The sequence below is a fragment of the Dipodomys merriami genome, unplaced genomic scaffold (genome assembly GCF_024711535.1).
Source record: "Dipodomys merriami isolate MVZ:Mamm:240054 unplaced genomic scaffold, mDipMer1.0.p SCAF_43, whole genome shotgun sequence".
Lineage (NCBI taxonomy): Eukaryota > Metazoa > Chordata > Mammalia > Rodentia > Heteromyidae > Dipodomys > Dipodomys merriami.
Window position 1 is genome coordinate 7,426,058 of NW_027205937.1, and position 24,731 is coordinate 7,450,788.

Sequence of the window (24,731 nt, forward strand, 5' to 3'; positions counted from 1 at the left end):
TAACCCTAACCCTCACTCTAACCCTAACACTAACCCTATACATCACCCTAACCCTAACCCTCACACTAACCCTAACGATATCCCTAACCCTAAACCTCACTCTCACCTTCACCCTAAGCCTAACCTTAAACCTAACACTAATCCTATATCTAACCCTCACCTTAACCCTAAACCTCACCCTAACCCTAACCCTAAACCAATACATCACCCTAACCCTAACCCTCACCCTAACCCTAACGCTATCCCTAACCCTAAACCTCACCCTAACCCTCACCCTAACGCTAATCCTAACCTTCACCCTAACCCTCACCCTAAACCTAATCCTAAACCTCCCACTCACCATAGCACTCGACCTAACCCTTATCCTCACACTCACCCTAACCCTCACATTAACCCTTAACCCTCACCCTAACCCTAAGCCTAACCCTCACCCTCACCCTCATTGTCACCCTCAGCCTAACCCTAACCCTAACCCGAACCCCAACTCTAACCCTAAACCTCACACTCACCCTTACCCTAACCCTAAATCTCACCCCCAACCTCTTGCTAAACCTCAACTTCAACCTCACCCTCATCCTATCCTTAACAATAACCCAAACCCTCATACTAACCCTCACCCTAAACCTAACCCTTAACCTCACCCTCAACCTCACCCTAAGCCTAACCCTAAACCTAACACTCACCCTCAGCTTAACCCTCATGCTTACTCTTACCTTCACCCTACCACTCACCCTCAGCATCAAAATTACTCTAACCCTAATGCAACCATAACAATCACTCTAACTCTAATCCTCACCCAACCCTAACCCTCACCCTCAACCTCAATGTATCCCAAAACTTAACCCTAACTCTCACCCTAACCCTAACCCTCACCCAAACCCTTACCCTTACCCTTACCCTAACCCTAACCCTAACCCTCACATTAATCCTAATGCTAATCCTAACACTAACCCTCAAACTAACCCTCACCCTAACCCTAAAAGTTATGCTAACCCTCACCCTAACCCTAACCCTAATCCTCACCTTCACCCTAAACCTCACCCTAACCCTAACTCTAACCCTAACCCTAAACTTTACACTAACCCTAACAATAACCCTAACCATAACTTAACCCTCAACCTAACACTAAACCTAACCCTAACGCTAACTCTCACAGTAAACTTAACCCTCACCCTAACCCTAAGCCAACCCCTCAGCATAACCCTAACCCTAACCCTAACCCTAAACCTAATCCTCACCCTACCGCTAACCGTAACCCTAACCCTAAACCTCACCCTCACCCAAGACCTCACCCTAACCCTAACCCTAAACCTAACCCTCTCCTAACCCTAACCCTCAGCCTTACCTTAACCCTCACCCTGACCCTAACCCACATCCTAACCCTAACTCTAACCCTCAACCTCAACATAACGCTCACCCTCAACTTAACCCTAACCCTCACCCTAACAATAACCTTAACCCTCAACTTCACCCTAAACCTCACTTTAACACTTACCCTCACCCAGACGCTCAGCCTAACCCTAACCATAACCATAAGCCTCACCCTAACCCTCACCCTAACCCTAAATCTATCCCTCACCCGAACCCTCACAGGAAACCTAACCCTTAAATTCACCTTCACCCTCAACCTCAGCCTAACCCTAAACATAACACTAATCCTTACCCTAACCCTCACCCTCTATTCACCCTAACTCTAACCATAACCCAACACTAATCGTCACCCTCACTCTAACCCTCGACCAAACATAACCCTCACCCTCACCGTCACTGTATCCCTAACCCTAACGCTAACGCTCACCTTATCCCTAACACTCACCCTAACCCTAACCCTAAACGTCACCCTCACCCTAAACCTAAACCTAAACCTAACCCTCACCCTAACACTCACCCTAAACCTAACGTTAACTCTAAACCTCACCCTCACCATAAACCTCACTCTAAACCTTATCCTCACCCTAAGCCTAACCCTTACCCTAACACTAACCTTCACACTAATCCTAACCCTATCCCTAACACTAACACTAAACTTCACCCTAACTCTAACTCTAACCCAAACCCTAACCCTTACACTAACCCTAACAATAACCCTAACCCTAACCCTAACCCTCACCCTAACACTAACCCTAAACCTAACCCTAATTCTCACACTAAACCTAACCCTCACCCTAACCCTAAGCCAACCCCTCAGCCTAACCCTAACCCTAACCCTAACCCTAATCCTCACCCTATCCCTAACCGTAACCCTAACCCTAAACCTCACCCTCAACCTAGCACACTCCCTAACCCTAACCCTAAACCTAACCCTCCCCTAACCCTAACTGTCACCCTAACCCTAACCCTCACCCTGACCCTAACCCTCACCCTATTCCTAACCCTAACCCTCAACCTCAACTTAACGCTCAGCCTCAACTTAACCCTAACCCTCACCGTACTCCTCACCCTAAACCTAACCATAACCTTCAACTTCACCCTAAACCTCACTTTAACCCTTACCCTCACCCTGACCCTCACCCTAACCCTAACCATAAACATAACCCACACCCTAACCCTCACCCTAACCCTAAATCTAACCTGAACCCGAACCCTCACCCGAACCCTAAACCTAAACCTCACCCTCACCCTCAACCTCAGCCTTACCCTAACCCTAACCCTGAAGCTCACCTTCACACTAATTCTAATCCTAACCCTAACCCTTACCCTCTCCCTAATACTAACCCTAACCCTAACCCATACCCTCACCCTCACCCTCAACCTCACCCTCAGTCTAACCCTAACCCTAACCCTAATCCTAACCCTAACCCTTACCCTCACCCTCACCATAACTCTAACCCTTACCCAACGCTATCCCTCACCCTAACTCTAACCCTCATCCAAACTTAACCCTCACCCTCATATTCACCCGAACCCTAACTCGGACCCTAACCCGAACCCTAACCCGAACCCTAACCCTCACCCTAACCCAAACCCTCACGCTCACCCTCACCCTCACCCTAAGTCTAACCCTAACCCTAACCCTAATCTTAACCCTAACACTCACCCTCACCTCAACCTAATTCTAACCATAACCAAACCCTACTTCTCAACCTCACTCTAACCTTCAACCAACCCTAACCCTCACCCTCAACCTCACCCTAACCCTAACCCTAACCCTAATGCTAACGTTGACCCTAACCCTTACCCTCACCCTAACCCTAATGCTAAACGTCACCCTCACACAAACACTAGCGCTAAACCAAACCCTCACCCTAACCCGCCTTCTCCACCTCCCCCTCACTCTCAGACTAAATCTATCCTAAATCCTAATCCTAACACTAACCCTCAATCTCACCCTCACCCTAAACCTAACCCTAACCCTCATTCTAACCCTCACAATAAACCTAACAATAACCCAAACCCTCATCCTCACCCTAACCCTAAGCCTCCATCTCCCCCTAAGACTAAACCTAACCCTAACCCTCACCCAACCCTCACCATAAACCTAAACCTAAACCTAACCCTCACCCTAACCCTCAACCTAACCCTTACCCTCACCCTAACCGTAACCCTATCGCTAACCCTAACCATAACTATCAGACTAAACCTAACATTCACCCTAACCCTAACCCTACCCCTGAGCCGAACCCTCACCCTAACCCTAACCCTAACACTAATTCTCACCCTACCCCTAAACATAACCCTAACCATCACACTCACCCTATCCTTCACCCTAACTCTATGCTTAACCCTAATCCTCACCTGAAATCTCACCCTCACCCTCACACTAATCCTAAAAATAATTTTAACCCTAACTCTCTCTGTAACCCTAACCCTAAACCTACCCCTAACCCTAAGCTTCCCCTCCCCTTCCCACTCACCCTCAGCCTAAACCTAACCCTAATCCTAATCCTAACCCTAACCCTCACTCCCACCCTCACTCTAAACCTAACCCTATCCCTAAACCTCACCCTCACCGTCACCCTCACCCTCACCCAACCCTAACAATAACCCCAATGCTAACCCTAACCCTAACCCTCATCCTAACATTAACCCTAACCCTAACCCTCACATTAAACCTTACCCTCATCCTAAACATAACCCTACCCCTCAGCCTAACCCTTACACTAAACCGAACCCTAATGCTAATCCTCACCCTATACCTAACCTGAACCCTAACCCTCACCCGGACCCTCACTGTCACCCTAACCCTAACCATCACACTCAACCTGACCCTAATCCTAACCCTAACCCTAATCCTAATTCTAACACTAACCCTCAACCTCACCCTAAACATAACCCTAACCCTAACACCAATCCTCACCCTAACCCTCACCCTAACACTCACGCTAACCGTAACCCTCACTCTCACCCTATCCTTCACCCTCACCCTAACCCTTATCCACACCCTAACCCTGTCACCCTAACCCTCACACTAATCCTAACTCTCACCCTAACCCTAAGCCTAAACCTAACCCTCACCCTCACATTAGCCCTAATCCTAAAGATAAAACTAACCCTAATCCTAACCCTAACCCTAAACCTCATTCTAACCCTAACCCTCACCCTAAACCTAACCCTCACCGTAACCCTAACCCTCACCCTAACACTTCCCTTAACCCTAAGCCTAACCCTCACACTCTCCCTAACCCTAAACCTAACCCTAACCCTCAACCTCACCCTAACCCTCACCCTAACCCATAAGCTCACACTAACCCTAACCCTAACCCTAACCCTCAGACTAAACTTAACCCTCAACCTAACCCTAATCATTCCTCTCAGCCTAACACTCACCCAAACCCTAACCTTAACCCTTATTCTCACACAATCCCTAACCCTAACCCTAACCCTCAAGCTCACCCTAGCGCTCACCCTATCTCTAATCGTAAACCTAAACCCGACCCGAACCCTCACCCTTTCCCTAAACCTCACCCTCATCCTAAACATCACCATGGCCCTATCCCTCACCCTAACCCTAAACCTAACCTCACCCTAACCCAAACCCTCACCCTAACCCTCACCCTCAACCTAAACCTGACCGTAACCCTAACAATCACCCTCAACCAAACCCTTACCCAAAACGTAACCCTAAACCTAACCCTCCCTCTTAATCTCACCCTCAACCTCAGCCTAAGCCTAACCCTAATCCTAATCCTAACCCTAAACCACACTCTGACCCTCACCCTAAAACGAACTCTAACCCTAACCCTCACCCTCACCTTCACCCTAACTCTAACCCTAATCCAACCCTAACCCTCACTCTCAATCTAACCCTCACCCAACCCTAACCCTAACTCTCAACCTCAATTTAACCCTAACCTTAACCTTAACTCTCACCCTAACCCTTACCCTCAACCTAATTCTAACTTTCACCCTAACCAAAACCCTCACACTAAACCTAACCTTCACCTTAACCCTAACCCTCACCCTTACTCTAACCCGAACCCTAACCCTCACCCTAACCCTCTTCCTAACACTAACCGTAACCCTAACGCTCACCCTAGGCCTCACTCTAACCCTAACCCTAACCCTCACTCTCCTTAACCCTCACCCTAACCCTTAACATCACCCTAATCCTCACCCTAACACTAACCTTAAACTTCACAGTAACCCTTACCCTAACCCAAACCCTCACCCTCACCCTCAACCTAACCCTCATGCTAACCCTTACCCTCTCCCTACCCCTAACCTTAACCCTAAACCTAAAACTCATAGTAAACCTAACCCTCACCCTAACCATAACCCTACTCCTCAACATAGTCATCCTACTCCTAAACCTAACCCTAACTCTCACCCTAACCCTAACCCTAAACCTAACCCTCACCCTAACCCAAACCGCCACCCTCACCTTCACCCTCAACCTCAGTCTAACCCTATCACTAACCCTAATTCTAACCCTAATCCTCACCCTCACCCTAACTCTTACCCTAATCCAACCCTAACCCTCACTCTAACTCTAACCCTCAACCAACCCTAACACTCACCCTCAACCTCAATCTCACCCTAAACTTAACCCTAACTCTCACCCTAATCCATACCCTCACCCTAACCCTTTTCCTAAACCTAAACCTAACCCTAACCCTCACACTAATCCTAATGCTAACCCTTACCCTAACACTCACCCTAACCCTAAAACTAAAACTAACCCTCACCCTAACCCTAAGCCTAATCCTCACACTCACCCTAACACTCACCATCACTTTAACACTGACCCTAACACTAACCCTAACCCACATCCTAACCCTCACTCTCAGCCTGACCCTCACCCTCACCCTAAATATCAGCGTAAACATAACCCTCACCTTAACCCTAACCCTAAGCCTCACCCTAAACCTAAACCTCACCCTCACCCTCACCCTCAATCACAGCCTAAAGCTAACCCGAACCCTAACCCTAAACCTAGTCCTAACCCTAAACCTAACCCTACCCCTAAATTTAACCCTAACCCTAACCCTAACCCTAACCCTAACCCTAACCCTAATCCTCACCCTCATGCTAAACCTCACCATCACCCTAACCCTCACCCTAACCCTAACTGTAACCCTAACAATAACCCTTACACTAACCCTAACAATAACCCTAACCCTAACTTAACCATCAACCTAACACTAACTCCAACCCTAACTCTATCACACTAAACCTAACCCTCACCCTAAACCTAAACCAACCCATCAGACTAACCCTAACCCTAACCCTAAACCTAACCCTAATCCTCACCCTATCCCTAACCTTAACCCTAACCCTGAAGCTCACCCTCACCCTAGCCTTCACCCTCAAAACAGCCCACACCCTAACCTTAACCCAACCCTAACCCTAACCCTCAAACTCACCCACACCCTCAGCCTAAACCTTACCCTAACCCTAATACTAACACTAACCCTCACCCGCACTCTAACCCTAACCTTAATCCTAACCCTCACCATCACTCAAACCCTCACCCTACCCCTAACCCAAAGCCTAACCCTAAACCTAACACTAACTCTCACCTTCACCCTCACCCACACACTAATCCTAACACTAAACCTAAGCCTAACTCTCACCCTCATCCTATACCTAACCCTAACCCTAACCCTCACACTAACCTAAGCCTTATCCTCTCCCTAACCCTAACCTTAATCCTAACCCTAACCATCACAGTAACCCTAACAATCACCCTAACCATAACCCTAACCCTCAATCTAAACCTCATCCTACCCCTAACCCTAACACTTTCGCTTACCCTAAAACTTACCCTAACCCTAATCCTCCCCTTAAAAAATCGTCACCCTCACCCTCACCCTCACCCTCAGTCTAACCCTAACCCTAAACCTAAACCTAACCCTAACTCTCACAGTCACCCTCTCCCTAACTTTAACCCTAATCCAACCATAACCCACACTCTAACTCTAACACTCACCCAACCCTCAAACTAACCCTCAACCTCAATCTAACCCTAACCTTAACCCTAACTCTCACCCTAACCCTAACCCTAACCCTCACCCTAACCCAAAATGCCACCCTAATCCTCACCCTCACCCTAAGTCTAACCCTAATCCTAACCCTAACCCTCACCCTCACCCTAACTCTTACCCTAATCCAACCCTAACCCTCACTCTAACTCTAACCCTGACCCAAACCTAACCCTCACCCTCAACCTCAATCTAACACTAAACTTAACCCTAAATCTCACCGTAACCCATACTCTCACCCTAACCCTTACCCTAAACCTAAACCTAACCCTAACCCTCACACTAACCCTAAAACTAACCCTAACACTCACCCTAAACTTAACCCTAATCCTCACACTCACCCTAACACTCACTGTCACCCTAACCCTCACCCTAATCCTAACCCTAACCCATATCCTAACCCTCACTCTCACCCTCACCCTAAACATCACCAAAAACATAACCCTCACCCTAATCCTAACCCTAAGACTCACCCTAAACCTAACCCTCACCTTCACCCTCACCTCACCCTCACTCACAGCCTAAACCTCAACCTAAACCTAACCCTCAACCTAACCCTAACCCTAAACCTAACCCTGACCCTAACCTAACCCTCACCCTCACCCTAAACCTAACCCTATACATCACCCTAACCCTAACCCTCTCCTTAACCCTAACGCTATCCCTAACCCTAAAACTCACCCTCACCCTCACACTAAGCCTAACCCTAAACCAAACACTAATCCTAAACCTAAATGTCACTCTCCCCCTAACCCTCACCCTAACCCTAACCTAAACTTAATCCTACCCCTAAATCCAACCCTAACCCTAAACCTAATACTCACCCTAACACTCAACCTAACCCTTATCCTCACTCTCACCGTAACCCTCATATTAACCCTAACCCTCACCCTAACCCTAAACCTAACCCTCACCCTCATCCTCATTGTCACCCTCATCCTAACCTTAACCCTATCCCTACCCCTTTCGCTTACCCTCACCCTCACCCTAACCCTCACCCTTCCTTTAAAAAAAACCGTCACCCTCACCCTCACCCTCACCCTCAGTCTAACCCTAACCTTAACCCTAACCCTAACCCTAACCCTCACCCTCAACCTCAACCTAACTCTAACCCTAATCCAACCATAACACTCACTCTAACTCTAAACCTCACCCAACCCTAACCCTCACCCTCAACCTCAATCTAACCCTAAACTTAACCCTAACTCTCACCCTAACACTAACCGTCACCCTAACCCTTATCCTCACACTAACCCTAACCCTAACCGTAACCCTAACCCTCACACTAATCCTAAAGCTAACCCTAACACTAACCCTCAACCTAACCCTCACCCTAACTCTAAAACTAATGCTAAACCACACCCTAAACCTAACCCTAATCCTCACCCTCACCCTAACCCTCACTGTCACCCTAACCCTCACCCTAAACCTAACTTTAACCCTAACACTAACCCTTACACTAACCCTAACAATAACCCTAACCCTAAACTAACCCTCAACCTAACACTAACCCTAACCCTAACCCTAACTCTCACACTAAACCTAACTCTCACCCTAACCCTAAGCCAATCCCTCAGCCTAACCCTAATCCTAACCCTAACCCTAAACCTAATCCTCACATTATCCATAACCGTAACCCTAACCTTAAACCTCACCCTCACCCTAGCCCTCACCCTAAACGTAAGCTTAAACCTAACCCTCCCCTAACCCTAACCCTCACCCTAACCCTAACCCTCACCCTGACCCTAGCCCAAAACCTAACCCTAACCCTAAACCTCAACCTCAACTTAACGCTCACCATCACCTTAACCCTAACCCTCACCGTACTCCTTACCCTAACCCTAACCCTAACCCAAAACTTCAACTTAAACCTCACGTTAACACTTGCCCTCACCCTGACACTCAGCCTAACCCTAACTATAACCATAACCCTCACCCTAACCCTAAATCTAACCCTCACCCGAACCCTCACCCAAACCGTAACCCTAAACCTCGCCTTCACCCTGAACCTCAGCCTAACCCTAAACCTAACACTAATCCTTACCCTCACCTTCACCCTCACTTCACCCTAACTCTAACCATAACCCAACCTTAATCATCACCCTCACTCTAACCCTCAACCAACCATAACCCTCACCCTCACCATCACCCTATCCCTAACCCTAACCCTAAGGCTAACCCTCACCCTAAACGTCACCCTCACCCTAAAACTAACCCTAAGCGTCACCCTCACCCTAACCCTAACCCTAAACCTAACCCTCACCCTAACACTCACCGTAACCCTAATGTTAAACCTAAACCTCACCCTCACCATAAACCTCACCCTAACCCTTACCATCACCCCAAGCCTAACCCTAACCCTAACACTAACCTTCACACTAATCCTAACCCTAACCCTAACCCTAACACTAAACCTCACCCTAACCCTAATTCTAACCCTAACCCTAACACTTAAACTAACCCTAAAAATAACCCTAAACCTAACCCTAACCCTCACTTTAAAACTAACCCTAACCCTAACCCTAACTCTCACACTAAACCTAAACCTCACCCTAAACCTAAGCCAACCCCTCAGCCTAACATTAACCCTAACCCTAATCCTCACCCTATCCCTAATCGTAACCCTAACCCTAAACCTCATCTTCACCCTAGCACACACCCTAACCCTAATCCTAAATGTAACCCTCCCCTAAACCTAACTCTCACCCTAACCCTAACCCTCACCCTGAGGCTAATCCTCACCCTAACCCTAACCCTAACCCTCAAACTCAACTTAAAGCTCACCCTCACCTTAACCCTAACCCTCACCGTACTCCTCACCCTAAACCTAATCATAACCCTCAACTTCACCCTAAACCTCACGTTAACCCTAACACTCACTCTGACACTCACCCTAACCCTAACCATAACCATAATCCTCACCCTAACCCTCACCCTAACCCTAAATCTAAACCTCACCCGAACCCTAAACCTAAACCTCACCCTCACCCTCAACCTCAGCCAAACCCTAACCCTAACCCTAATCTTAACCCTAACCCTGACCCTCACCCTCACCCTAATTCTAATCCTAACCCTCACCCTTACCCTCACCCTAATGGTATCCCTAAACCTAATCCATACGCTCACCCTCACCCTCAACCACACCCTCAGTCTAACCCTAACCCTAACCCTAATCCTAACCCTAACCCTCACCCTCACCCACACCATAACTCTAACCCTTACCCAATGCTAACCCTCAACCTAGCTCTAACCCTCACCAAACCTATCCCTCACCCTCATATTCACCCTAACCCTAACTCTAACTGTAACCTTCACCCTAACCCTAAACCTAACCCTCACCCTAACCCTTACCCTAACTCGAACACTAATCCAACCATAACCCTCACTCTAACTCTAACCCTCACCCAAACCTAACCCTCACCCTCAACCTCAATCTAACCCTAACCTTAACTGTAACTCTCAACCTAACCCTAACCCTCACCCTAACCCTTACCCTCACCGTAACCCTCACCCTAACCCTAACCCTCACAATAAACTTAATGCTAACCCTTACCCTAACCCTCAAACTGACCCTCACCCTAACCCTAAAACTAACGCTTAACCCTCACCCTAAACCTAACCCTAATCCTCACCCTCACCCTAAACGTCACCATCACCATAACCCTTACCCTAACCTAACCCTCACCGACACCCTAACCCTCATTCTCACCCTGACCCTCACACTCACTCTAAACATCATCCTAAACATAACCCTCACCCTAAGCCTAAACCTAAGCTTCACCTTAAACCTAACCCTCACCCTCACCCTCACCCTCACTCACAGCCTAAGCCTAACCCTAACCCTAAACCTCACCCTAACACTAAACCTAAACCTAAACCTCACCCTAAACCTAACCCTCACCATAACCCTCACCCTAAAACTAACCCTCAACCTAAACCTAGCCCTCACCCTCACCCTAACCCTCACCCTAACGCTTAACCTCACAATAACCCTAACCCTAACACTAAGCCTCACCCTCAGACTTAACCTAACCCTCAACCTAACTGTAAACATTCCCCTCATCCTAACCCTGACCCTAACCCTAATTCTCACCCTATCCCTAACCCTAACCCTAACTCTCACAGTCAACCTATCTCTCAACCTAAATCTAACCGTAACCCTAACCCGCACCCGAACCCTCACCCGCAACCTAAATCTCACCCTCATCCTAAACATCACCCTAACCCTATCCCGAAATCTCACCGTAACACTAACCCTCACCGTAACCCTAAACTTCACCCTAACCCGCTCCCTCAACCAAATCCTAACCCTAACCCTAACCCAAACACTTACCTGACGGAAACCATCACCCTCACCCTCACCCTAAACCTCACCCTCACAATAGCCCTCACCCTAACATTAACCCAACCCTAACCCTAACCCTCAAACTTAACCTCACCCTCAGCCTAAACCTACCCCTAACCCTAAACCCAAACCTAACCCTAACCTTCACTCTAACCCTAACCCTAACGCTAATCCTCACCCTCACTCAAATACTCACCCTAACCCTGACCCTAACCATAACCCTAAACCTCACACTAACTCTCACCCTCACCCTCACCCACACACTAATCCTAACACTAACCCTAAGACTAACTCTCACCCTCACCCTAAACGTCACCCTAACCCTTACCCTCACCCTAAAACTAACCCTAACCCTAACCCTCACACTCACCTAAGCCTTACCCTCTCCCTAACCCTAATCTTAACCCTAACCCTAATCCTCACAGTAACCCTAACCTTCACCTGAACCATAACCCTACCCCTCAATCTAACCCTCATCCTACCCCTAACCCCAACCCTTTCGTTTACACTCACTCTCACCCTAACCCTAACCCTCACCTTAAAAAAAAACATCACCCTCACCCTCACCCTTACCCTCAGTCTAACCCTAACCCTAACCCTAATCCTATCTCTAACCCTCACCCTCAACATCACCCTAACTCTAACCTTAAACCAACCATAACCCTCACTCTAACTCTAACCCTCACCCAAAACTAACCCTCACCCTCACCCTCAATCTAACCCTAACCCCCACCGTAACTCTCACCCTAAACCTAAACCTAACCCTAACACTTACCCACACCCTAACCCTAACCCTAATCCTAACCCTCTCACTAATCCTAAGGCTAACCCTAAACCTAACCCTCTCCCTAGCCCTAACCCTCACCCACAACCTGACCCTCACTCTCACCCTAAACATCACCCTAAAGTTAACCCTAACCCTAACCCTAACCCTAAGCCTCACACTAAACCTAACCCTCACCCTCACCCTCATTTACAGCCTAAGCCTAACCCTAACCATAACCCTCACCCTAACCCTAACCCTAAACCTCACCCTCACCCTAACCCTAAAACTCACCCTAACCCTAACACTAACCCTAAACATCACCCTAACCCTAAACCTCACCCTTTCCCTAACCCTATCCCTAACCCTAAACCTCACCCTTACCCTCAAGCTAAGGCTTACCCTAAACCTATCACTAATCCTAAACCTACCTCTCACTCTCATCTTTACCCTAATGATAACCCTAACCCTATCTCACACACTAATACTAACCCTCACCCTCACCCTAACCGTAACGCTAACCTAACCCTCACCCTCACCCTCACCCTAACCCTAACCCGAACACTAACCCTAACCCGAACCGTCACCCTCACCCTAACCCTCACCCTAAACCTAGGGCTAACCCTCACCCTAACACTTACCATCAACTAATACTCAAGTCACTCTAATCCTCACCTAACCCTAAAGTTAAACCTTATGCTAACCCTAACCCTCACCCTCACCCTCAACTTCACCCTCAGCCTAACCCTCACCCTCACCCTAGCCCTCACCCTAACCCAAACCCTAACCCTCACCCTGACCCTAACCCTCACAGTCATACTAATCCTCACCCTAACTCTTACTCTAACCCTAACCCTAACCCTCACCCTCACCCTATCCCTAAACCTCACCCTCACCCTAATCCTAAACCTAAACCTGACCCTAACCCTCACCCTAAACCTACCCCTAAACCTAACCCTCACTCTCAAGCTCAGCCTCAGCCTAACCCTAATCTTAAACCAAATCCTTACCATAATTCTCACCCTTACCCTCACCTTAACCCTAACCCTAACCCTCACAATAATCTTAATGGTAACCCTAACCGTAACGCTCAAACTGACCCTCACCCTAACCCTAAAACTAACGATAACCCTCACCCTAACCCTAAACATAATCCTCACCCTCATCCTAAAGGTCACCGTCACTTTAACCCTTACTCTAACCCTAACCCTCACCCACACCCTAACCCTCACTCTCACACTGACCCTCACCCTCACCCTAAACATCATCCTAAACATAACCCTAACCCTAAACATAACACTAAGCCTCACCCTAAACCTAACCCACAGCCTCACCCTCACCCTCTCTCAACCTAAGCCTAACCCCAACCCTAAAATTCACCCTAACACTAACCCTAAACCTAAACCTAACCCTAACCCTAACCCTCACCCTAAAGCTAACCCTCAGCCCAAACCTAGCCCTCACCCTCACCCTCACCCTCACCCTAAACCTCACCCTCCCAATACCCCTCACCCTAACCTTACCCAACCCTAACCCTAACCTTCAAACTCACCCTCACCCTCAGCCTAACCCTACCCCTAACCCTAATCCCAACCCTAACACTCACCCTCACCCTAACCCTAACCCTAACCCTCACCCTCACTCAAACCCTCACCCTAAACTGACCCTAACCCTAATCCTAAACCTCACACTAACTCTCACCCTCACCCTCACCCACACACTAATCCTAACACTAACCCTAAGCCTAACTCACACCCTCACCCTAAACCTCACCCTAACCCTTACCCTCACCCTAAACCTAACCCTAACCCTAAACATCACACTAACCTAAGCCATAATGTCTCCCTAACCCTAACCTTAACGCCAACCCTAACCCTCACAATAACCCTAACCATCACCCTAACCATAACCCTACCCCTCAATCTAACCCTCATCATTCCCCTAACCCTAACACTTTGGCTTACCCTCACCCTCACCCTAACCCTAACCCTCACCTTAAAAAAAACCGATCACCCTCACCATCACCCTCACCCTCACTCTAACCCTAACCCTAACACTAATCCTAACCCTAACCCTCACCCTCACCATCACCCTAACTTTAAACCTAATCCAACCATAACCCTCAATCTAACACTAACCCTCACCCAACCCTAACCCTCACCCTCAACCTCAATGTAACCCTAACCTTAACCCTAACTCTCACCCTAAACCTAACCCTCACCCTAACACTTACCCTCACCCTAACCCTAACCCTAACCCTAACCCTCACACTAAACCTAATCTTAAACCTAACCCTCACCCTCAAGCTCAGCCTCAGCTTAACCCTAATCTTAAACCAAATCCTTACCATAATTCTCACCCTTACCCTCACCTTAACCCTAACCCTCAAACTCACCCTCACCCTCACCCTCACCCTAAACCTCAGCCTCACTCTCACACTCACCCTAACCCTAACCCTAACCCTAACCCTCACCCTCACCCTAACCCTAACCCTAACCCTATCCCTCACCCAACCCTTACCCTAAACCTAACCCTAAACCCCACCCTCACCCTAATCCTCAGCCTAACCCTTACCCTCACCGTAAGCCTAACCTAAACCAAAACCAACCTAACCGTAACCCTCAGACTAAACCTAACCCTCACCCTAACCCTAACCCTAACCCTAATTCTCACCCTATCCCTCACTATAACCCTAACCCTCACATAAACCATAGCCATCACCCTAACTATATCCCTAACCCTAACCTTCACCCGAACCCTCACACTCACCATCACCTCACCCTAATCCTAACAATAATTTTAATCTAACTCTCACTGTAACCCTAACCCTAAACCTACCCCTAACCCAAACCCTCCCCCTCCCCTTCCCACTCATCCTCAGCCTAACCCTAACACTAATCCTAATCCTAACTCTAACACTCACTCCCAAAATCACTCTAAACCTAAACCTATCCCTAAACCTCACCCTCACCCTCACCCTAACCCTAACAATAACCCCAACTCTAACCCTAACCCTAACCCTAAACCTCACCCTAACACTAATCCTAACCCTAACCCTCATATTAAACCTTACCCTCACCCAAAACGTAATACTAATCCTTAGTCTAACCCTCACATTAAACCTAACTCTAACGCTAATCCTCACCCTAATCCTAAACCTAAACTAAATCTTAATTCTAACAATATCCCTCACACTCAACCTCATCGTAAACCTAATCCTAACCCTAAGCCTCACCCTAAACCTAACCCTAACACTAATCCTAACAATAACCCTCACCCTACCCCCAGCCTAACACTCACACTAACCCTAACACTAACTCTAAAACTCACACTAAACCTATTCCTCACCCTAACCCTAAAACTACCCCTCATGCTAACCCTAACCCTAACCCTAACCCTAACCCTAAGCCTAACACTAACACTCCCCCTCACCCTAGCCCTCATCGTAACAATAATCCTAACCCTAAACCTCAACCTAACCCTAACCCTCATTCTAACCCTAACCCACACCATACACCTAACCCTCAACCTAACCCTAACACTCACCCTAACACTTTCCCTAACCGTAATCCTAACAATAACCGTAACCCTCACCCTAACCCTAAACTAACCTTAAGTCTAACCCTCACCCTAACGCTCACCCTAACCATAACCATAACCCTAAACCTCCCACTCATCCTAACCCTCCACCTAACCCTTATCCTCACCCTCACCCTAACCCTCACATTAACCCTATCCCTCACCCTAACTCTAAGCCTAACTGTCACCATCACTCTAAGCCTCTGTCAACCTAATCCTCAACCTAACCCTAAACCTCACCCACACACTAACCCTCAACCTAAACTTAACCCTCACCTTCACCCTAACCCTCAACATAAGACTAACCCTAACAATAACACTAATCCTAAACTTAACCCTCACACTCACCCTCACCTTAACACTATCACTAATCCTCCCCCTAACCTTAACCCTCATCCTAACCCTAACCCTAACCCTAACCCTCACCCTAAACCTAACCCTCACCCTAACCCTAACCCTAACCCTCAAACTAACCTCACCCTAACACTTACGGTATCCCTAACTCTCATTCTCAAGCTAACCCTAACCCTAAACCTTACCCTCACCCTAAACCTCACAATGAACCTAACCCTAAACCTACCCCTCACCCTAACCCTAACCCTCAACCTAAGCCTAACCATCACCCCAACCCTAAGACTAACCCTAAACCTAACCCTAACCCTACCCCTCACCCTAACCCTAAACCCACCCCTCACCCTAACCCTAACCCTCACCCTAACCCTTACCACAAGCCTAAATCTAACATTAACCCTAACCCTAACGCTAACCTTAAACTTAACCCTCATTCTAGCCCTCACCCTCACCCTAACCCTAAGCCTAACCCTCCCCCTCACTCTAACTTCAATCTAAACCTTACCCTTACACTCACCCTAACCCTCACACTAACCCTCACCCTAACCCTCAAGCTCATCCTCAGCCTAACCCTAATCATAACACTAATCCTTACCCTAATATTTACCCTTACCCTCACCTTAACCCTAACCTTCAAACGCACCCTCAACCTCACCCTCACATTAACCCTCAGCTTCACTCTCACCCTCACCCTAACCCTAACCCTAACCCTAACCCTCACCCTCACAGTATCCCTAACAACAACCTTAACCCTCAACCAACCCTCACCCTAAACCTAACCCTAAACCTTACCCTCACCCTAACCCTTACCCTCACCCTATGCCTAAACCTAACCCTAAACCTATCCGTAACCCTCAGACTAAACCTAACCCTCACCCAAAAACTAACCCTAACCCTAATTCTCACCCTATCCCTAACCATAAACCTAATCCTCACACTCACACTAGCCCTCACACTAACACTAACCCTAACCCTAAACCTCACCTGAACCCTCACCCTCACCTTCACCCTAATCCTAACAGGAAGTTTAACCCTAACTCTCACGGTAACCCTAACTCTAAATCTTCCCCTAAGCCTAAACTTATCCTCCACTTCCCACTCACACTTAGTGTAACCCTAACCCTAATCCTAATCCTAACCCTAACATAACCCTCACACTCACCCTAACCCTAACCCTAACTCTAACCCTAAAACTCACATGAAACCTAACCCTCACCCTAACCCTAACCCTACCCTTCAGCCTAATCTTCACCCTAACACTTACCCTAACCCTAATCATAACACTCACCCTAACCCTAACCCTCACCCTAAACCTAACCCTCACCCTAACACTTACCCTAACCCTAACCCTAACATTAACCCTAACCCTAACCCTAACCCTAACCCAATCTTACCCCTAAACCTAACCCTCGCCCTCCTTTTCCCACTCACACTCAGCCTAACCCTAACACTAATCCTAATCCTAACCCTAACCCTCACTCCCACCCTCACTCTAAACCTAACCCTAACATAAACCTCACCCTCACCCTCACCCTCACCCTAACACTCACGATAACCCTAACCCTCACTCTCACTCTAATCCTCACTCTCAGCCTAACCCTTACCCTCACCCTAACCCTAACCCTCACACAAAACCTAACCCTCACCCTAACCCTAAAACAACCCCTCACACTAACTCTAAACATAAACCTAACCATAACCCTCACCCTAACCCTAAGCCTAACCCTAATCCTCACCCTCACCCTAGCCCTAATCCTAAAGATAATCCTAACCCTAACCCTTACCCTAACCCTAAACCTCATTCTAACCCTAACGCTGACCCTCACCGTAACACTTACCCTAAGCCTAAGCCTAACATTAACCGTAATTCTCACCCTAACCCTAACCTAACCTTAACTCTAACTCTGAACCTAACCCTCACCCTAAACTTCCCACTCACCCTAACCCTCAAGCTAACCCTTATCCTCACCCGCACCCTAACCCTCATATTAACCCTAACCCTCACCCTAACCCTAAGCCTAACCCTCATCATCACCCTCATTCTCACCCTCAGGCGAACCCTAACCCTAACCCTAATCCTAACCCTAAACATCACCCTCACTCTTACCATAACCCTAACCCTCACCCTCACCCTCACCCTAAACCTCAGCCTCAAATTCAGCCTCACCCTATCTTTAACCCTAACCCTAACCCTCACCCTAACCCTCACGCTAACTCTAACCCTCACCCTAAAACCAACCCTAACACTCACCCTCACCCTAACCCTAACCCTATGCTTAACCCTCACCATCACACTACCCCTCAACCTAACCCATAAGCTCACACTAACCCTAACCCTAACCCTAAACCTCAGACTAAACTTAAACCTCGCGCTAACCCTAACCATTCCCCTCAGCCTAACCCTCATCCAAATCCTAACACTACCCCTAATTCTCACCCTATCCCTAAACCTAACCCTAACCCTCACGCTCACCCTAGCGCTCACCCTAAATCTAACTGTAAACCTAAACCGCACCCGAAACCTCACCCTCACCCTAACCCTCACCCTCATGCTAAACATCAACATAACCCTATCCCTCACCCTAACACTAACACTAACCCTCACTGTAACCCTAACTCTCACCCTAACACTCACCCTCAACCTAATCCTCACCCTAACCCTAAGCTTAAGCCTTACCTCACCGAAACCCTCACACTCACCCTCAACCTCACCCTAACCCTCACTCTCACAATAGCCTTCACCCTAACCTTAACCAAACACTAACCCTAACCCTCAACCTCACCCTCACCCTCAGCCTAAAACTAACCCTCACCCTAATCCTAACCCTAACCCTCACCCTCACCCTAAAACTAACCCTAACTTTAACCCTCACCCTCACTCAAATCCTCACCCTATCCCTAACCATAACCCTAACCATAACCCTCACACTCAACTAACTCTCACCCTCACCCTCACCCTAAGCCTACCCTAACCCTAACCTTCACCCTAACACTAATGCTAACCCTAACCCTAAACCTTACACGAAGTCTAACCCTCACACTAACCCTTACCCTACCCCTCAGCCTAATCCTCACCCAAACCCTGACTCTAACCTGCACCCTAAACCTAACCATAATCTTAAACCGAACCCTAACTCGGACCTTAACCCTTAACCTCACTCTAAACCTCAAACTCATCCCAAGCTTAACGCTAACCCTAAACCTCACCCTAACCCTCAACCTAAGCCTAACCCTAACCCTAACTCTCAGCCTAACCCTAATCCTAACCCTAAGCCTCACCCTCACCCTAACTCTCACCCTAACCCTAACCATCACCCACAACCTAACCCTCACCCTCACCCTCACCTTCACCCTAGGCATAACCCTAATCCTAACACTAACCCTAAAGTTAACACTCACCTTAAACCTAACCCTAAACCTAACCATCACCCTAATCCTTACCCTCATCCTAACACTAACCCTAACCCTAAACCTAACACTCACACTAAACCTAAACCTCACAATAACGCTAAACCTACCCCTCACCCTAACCCTAAACCTAACCCTAAACCTAAACCTTACCCTCGCCCTAAGCCAAACCCTAACCCTCACACTCACCCTAGCCCTCAACTTAACCTAATCCAAACCCTAAGCCTCAACCTAACCCTAAACTTCACCCTAACCCTAATCCTCACCCTAACCCTTACCATAACCATAATCCTAGCATTTAACCTAATCTTCACCCTAACCCTCATCCTTTCCCTAACTCTAATCCTCACCCTCAGCCTAGCCCTCAACCTAACCCTTATCTTCAACCTCACCCTAAGACTCACACTGACCCTAAACTTCACCCTAACTCTAACACTAACCCTCCCCCTCCCCCTCACACTCACCTTCAGCCTAAACCTAACCCTAATGCTAATCCTAACCCTAACCCTCACCCTCACCCTCACCCTAACCCAAACCCTAAACCTCACCCTCACCCTAACCTTCTGCCTCACCTTCACCCTCACCCTACTGCTAAACCTAATCCTAACCCTCACCCTAACCCTCAACCTCACCCTAACCCTAACGCTCACCCTCACATTAACCATAACCCTAACCCTAACCCTAACCTTATCCCTCACCCTAACCCTTACGCTAAAACTAACCCTCATCCTCACCCTAAACTTCACCCTAACCAGTACCTTAACCCTAACCCTAACCCTACCCTAAGCCTAACTCTCAGATTAAACATAACACTCACCCTAACCCTAATCCTAACCCTCACACTAACCCTAAACCTAACCCTAACCCTAATTCTCACCCTATCCTTAACCCTAACCCCAACCCTAAACCTCACCCTAGCCCTCACCCTAATTCTAATCCTATCCCTAACACTCACCCGAAGCATCACCCTCACCCTAACACTCACCCTCATCCTAAACATCACCATAAACCTAAACCTAACCCTCACCCTAACCCTAACCCCAACCCTCACCCTAAACCTAACCCTTACCTTAACCCTCACCCTCACCCTAATCCTCAACCTAACCTTAAAACTAACCCTTACTTATCTGAAAGCCTCACCCGCACCCTCACCCTCACCCTAACCCTTTGTCTCACCCTAGCTCTCACCCTAACCTTCACACTAATCCCAACCCTCAAACTCACCCTCATCTTCAGCCTAACCATAACCCTAACCTTAATCCTAAACCTAAACCTCACCTTCACCCTAACCCTAAACCTAACCCTCACCCTAAACCTCACCCTCACCCACACCCACACCCTCACCCTAACCCTAAACCTAACCCTAACCCTCACCCTAACCCTAAAACTCACCTTAACCCTAAACCTCACCCTCACCCTAACCCTAACCCGAACCCTAGACCTAACAATAACCCTCCCTCTGACTCTCACCCTCAACCTGAGCCTAAGCTTAACCCTAACCCTAATCCTAACCCTAAAACTCACTCTCACCCTCACCCTAAACCTAAACCTAACTCTAAACCTAAACCTCACCCTCACCATCACCCTCAGTCTAACCCTAACCCTAACCCTAATCTTAATCCAAACCCTCACCCTCACCCTAACTCTAACCCTAATCCAACCCTAAACCTCACCCAACCCTAACCCTCAAACTCAAACTCAATCTAACCCTAACATTAACCTTAACTCTCACCCTAACCCTTACACTCACCCTAATCCTATCCCTCACCATAACCCTAACCCTCACCCTAAACCTATCCCTCATTGCGACACTAACCCTCACCCTAACCCTAACCCTAACCCTAACCCTCACCCTAACCCTCATCCTAAACCTAACCGTAACCCTAACCCTCACCCTACGCCTCACCCTAACCCTAACCCTAACCTTAACCCTCCATTTCCCTAACCCTCACCCTAACCCTTACTATCACCCTAATCCTCACCCTAACCCTGATCCTAACACTAATCTTAAACCTCAGAGTAACCCTCACTCTAACCCTCACCGTGAACCTAACCATCATGATAACCCTTACCCTCTCCCTAACCCTAACCTTAACCCTAACCCTAAACCTCATAGTAACCCTAACCCACACCCTAAACATAACCCTACCCCTCAAGCTACCCTCATTATACCCCTAACCCTAACCCTCACGCTTACCCTCACCCTAACCCTAACCCGAACCTTCACCCTAACTCAAACCGCCACCCTCACCCTCACCTTCAACGTCAGTCTATCCCCTAACCCTAATCCTAATCCTAACCCTAACCCTCACCCTCACCCTAACTCTAACCCAAATCCAATCCAAATCTTCACTCTAAATGTAACCCTCACCCATCCCTAACCCTCACCCTCAACCTCAATCTAACACTAACCTTAACCCTATCATCCTAACCCATACCCTCACACTAACCCTTACCCTACACCTAACCCTAACACTAACCCTAACATTCACACTAAACCTAATGCTAACAATAAACCTAACCCTCACCCTAACCCTAAAACTAACCCTAACCCTCATCCTAATCATAACCCAAATCCTCACACTCACCCTAACCCTCACCATCACCCTAACCCTCACCCTAACCCAAACCCTAACCCTCACTCTCACCCTGACGCTCACCCTCACACTATACATCACCATAAACATAACCCTAACCCTAACCCTAACTCTGAGCCTCACCCTAACCTAACTCTCACCCTCACCCTCACCCTCATTCACAGCCTAAACCTAACACTAAACCTAACACTCACCCTAACCCTAACCATAAAACTAACCCTCACCCTCACCCTAAACTTCACCCTAACCCTAACCCTAATCCTATACATCACCCTAACCCTAAATCTCACCCTAACCCTATTGCTATCCCTAACCCTACACCTCACCCTCAGCCGCACCCTAAGCCTAACCCTAAACCTAACACTAATCCTAAACCTAACTGTCACTCTCACCCTAACCCTCACCCTAACCCTAACCTAACCTTAACCCTAACCCTCACCCTAACCTTCACCCTAACCGTAACCCTAAACCTAAAACTCCCAATCACCCTATCCCTCAACCTAAATCTTATCCTCACCCTCACACTAAAGCTCACATTAACTCTAACCCTGACACGAATCCTAAGCCTAACCCTCACCCTCACCCTCATACTCAACCTCAGCCTAACCCTAACCTTAAACCTAACCCTAACTCTAACCCTAACCCTCACCCTCACTCTTACCCTAACCCTAACCCTCACCCTCACCCTCACCCTAAAACTCAACCTAAACCTCACCCTCACCCTATCCTTAACAATAACCCTAACCCTCACCCTAACCCTCACCCTAAACCTAATCCTAACACTTAACCTCACCCTCTCCCTCACCCTAACCCTTACCCTAACCTAACCCAAACCCGAACGGTCACCCTCACGCTCACACTAAACCTCACCCTCACCGGTACCCTTACCCTAACCCTAGCGCTAACCCTCACCCTAACACTTACCGTCACCCTAATCCTCAAGTCACCCTAATCCTCATACTAACCCTAATCTAAAACGTTATGCTAACCCTAACCCTCACCCTCACCCGCACCTTCACCCTCAGCCTAACCCTCACCCTCACCCTAGCCCTCACCCTAACCCTAACCCTAACCCTAACCCTCACCCTGACCCTAACCCTCACCGTCATACTAATCCTCACCCTAACTCGTACTCTAAACCTAACCCTAAACTTCACCCGCGCCCTATTTCTAACCACTCTCACCCTAACCCTACCTCTCAACCACACCCTAACCGTCACTCTCACCCTGACCCTCACCCTCACCCTAAACATCACCCTAAACATAACCCTGACTCTAACCCTAACCCTAAGGCTCACCCTAAATCTAACCATCACCCTCATCCTCACTCACAGCCTAAGCCTAACCCTAACACTAAACTTCACCCTAACCATAACCCTAAAACTAACCATCACCCTAACCCTAACCCTCACCCTAACCCCAACCCTAAACCTATCCCTAACCTTAAACCTAAACCTAACCCTCACCCTAACCCTAACCCTCACCCTAACCCTAACCCTCACCCTAAACCTAACCCTCACCCTAAACCTAACCCTAACCCTCACTCTCACCCTAACCCTCACCATCACCTAACCCTCACCATAACCCTAACCCTAACCCACACCCGAAAACTCACTCTCACCCTGACCCTCACCCTCACGCTAAACATCAGCCTAAACATAACCCTCACCCTAAACCTAACCCTAATCCTCACACTCACCCTAATCCTCACAATCACCCTAACCCTCACCATAACTCTACCTCTCACCCACACCCTAACCCTCAATATCACCCTGACCCTGACCCAAACCCTTAACCTCACACAAACCCTAACCCTTACCCTAACCCTAACCCTCAGACTAAACCTAACCCTCACCCTCACCCTAACCATTCCCCTCAGCCTAACCCTCACCCTTACCCTAACCCTAACCCTAAATCTCACCCTATCCCTAACACTAACCCCAATCAGCACCCTCACCCTAGCTCTCAACCTAATTCTAACCGTAACCCTAACACGCACTCGAACCCTCACCCTCACCGTAATCATCACCCTCTTCCTTAATATCACCCTAACCCTATCCCTCACCCTAACCCTAACCCTAACCCTAACCCTAACCCTAAGCCTAACCCTCACCCTAACCATCACCCTCAACCAAATCCTCACCCTAACCATAACCCTAACACTTACCTAGCCGAAACCCTCACCATCACCCTCATCCTCACCCTAATCCTCACCCTCACAATAGCCCTCACGGTAACCTTAACCCAACCCTAACCCTAACCCTCAA